Source organism: Bidens hawaiensis, unplaced genomic scaffold, assembly GCF_021521415.1.
Source record: "Bidens hawaiensis isolate Kalapana, Puna unplaced genomic scaffold, B.hawaiensis_p1.1 tig00028110_1, whole genome shotgun sequence".
Lineage (NCBI taxonomy): Eukaryota > Viridiplantae > Streptophyta > Magnoliopsida > Asterales > Asteraceae > Bidens > Bidens hawaiensis.
The window spans coordinates 88,563-90,987 of NW_027494578.1; positions in this window are offsets into that span (position 1 = coordinate 88,563).

Sequence of the window (2,425 nt, forward strand, 5' to 3'; positions counted from 1 at the left end):
GTAATTTAAAGAGTCTCGTGGGTTCGATATCCGGACTTACTTAGCTTCACTAGAGTCGATCGGTTCACTTGCCGGTTAGTAGTTTAGTCGAGTTTTAGAGAGTCTAGAGTGTTACTTAGTGTTTATTTTTAGTTATTTAGTTAATAAATATCAAACTACTTCAAGCACCATCAAGTTTTTGGCGCTGTTGCCGGGGACTCTTGGCAATTGCGTTATTAGCTTTGATTGGACCTACTTGCTACATACATGCTATTTATTTCGTTTTGTTTGAGTCGTAGGAGTCTAAATTAAGTCTAGTTTGTTTTTAATTGTTTATTTATTTTTAGTATTGGAGTCTTTATATTAGAAACTACTTACTTGTTTTATTTCGTTTTGTAGGTACATGCCACATCTGCATTCGCAAGGACCATCGTTGGATTACTTTGGATCTACTCAGTTGAAGTCCGAGGCAAGTTCAAGTTCATCATCGTCTAAAAAGCAACCGATCACCATAGATACTTCACCGAAATCATCACCCACAAATTCACCCGCAAATTCACCACCACCAATTCCGGTGGCTGAGAATAACCGCACCGTGTTCCAATAAGCTTTTGAAGGGTTACATGGAGATCACTCACCCATTGTCGCCCCTGACATTAATAACCCTAACTCGTGGCAGATCCCATCCTATGTCATGAACAACATCACCAATCACCACCAGTTCCATGGCTGTGAAGATGAAGATGCACCGGCACACATCAACCGTTTGACCCGTGTGTTCAAAACGTTCAACTTGCAAGGTGCTAACCAGGATGCGATCTTCCTTCACTTGTTCCCATTTACACTCTCAGATCGTGCCGCCACTTGGCTCGATTCGCAACCTGCTGGAACATTCACCACATGGGAGGCACTTCGCAATGCATTCCTTAAGAAGTACTTTCCACCTGATAAGGCCTCTCGCCTCCGTGATCAGATCCACACCTTCCACATGGAGCTGGATGAGGTGTATTACCAAGCTTGGGAACGTTTTCAGAATCTGCTTTCCCGTTGTTCACAACATGGGCTCACACCTTGGGCCCTTGTTGAGAAGTTTTACAATGGGCTTACTTATGAGACTCAAGCGAAGTTTGACACAGCTGCTGGGGGCAATCTGATGGACAGGAAGAACATGACCGAGTGTAACGAGCTGTTTGAAAGTTTCGCACAATCTGAGTACGCAAAGAAGCCACGAGGCGGGAATTCCAATCCCGTCACCAGTACACCCTCATCTGCTTGAGGTTTGCACCAGGTTAATCTGGACACTGGTATGGCTGCTACTTTGGAGAATCTCACCCGAGAGATAAAAGAGCTAAAGACTAAGGTGGGTAAGTGTGAGATGTGTAGAGGTGGTCAAGGTACGCACTCTCAGATCGTGCCGCCACTTGGCTCGATTCGCAACCTGCTAGAACATTCACCACATGGGAGGCACTTCGCAATGCATTCCTTAAGAAGTACTTTCCACCTGCTAAGGCCTCTCACCTCCGTGATCAGATCCACACCTTCCACATGGAGCTGGATGAGGTGTATTACCAAGCTTGGGAACGTTTTCAGAATCTGCTTTTCCGTTGTTCACAACATGGGCTCACACCTTGGGCCCTTGTTGAGAAGTTTTACAATGGGCTTACTTATGAGACTCAAGCGAAGTTTGACACAGCTGCTGGGGGCAATCTGATGGACAGGAAGAACATGACCGAGTGTAACGAGCTGTTTGAAAGTTTCGCACAATCTGAGTACGCAAAGAAGCCACGAGGCGGGAATTCCAATCCCGTCACCAGTACACCCTTATCTGCTTGAGGTTTGCACCAGGTTAATCTGGACACTGGTATGGCTGCTACTTTGGAGAATCTCACCCGAGAGATAAAAGAGCTAAAGACTAAGGTGGATAAGTGTGAGATGTGTAGAGGTGGTCATGGTACGCACTCTCAGATCGTGCCGCCACTTGGCTCGATTCGCAACCTGCTGGAACATTCACCACATGGGAGGCAATTCGCAATGCATTCCTTAAGAAGTACTTTCCACCTGTTAAGGCCTCTCGCCTCCGTGATCAGATCCACACCTTCCACATGGAGCTGGATGAGGTGTATTACCAAGGTTGGGAACGTTTTCAGAATCTGCTTTCCCGTTGTTCACAACATGGGCTCACACCTTGGGCCCTTGTTGAGAAGTTTTACAATGGGCTTACTTATGAGACTCAAGCGAAGTTTGACACAGCTGCTGGGGGCAATCTGATGGATAGGAAGAACATGACCGAGTGTAACGAGCTGTTTGAAAGTTTCGCACAATTTGAGTACGCAAAGAAGCCACGAGGCGGGAATTCCAATCCCGTCACCAGTACACCCTCATCTGCTTGAGGTTTGCACTAGGTTAATCTGGACACTGGTATGGCTGCTACTTTGGAGAATCTCAC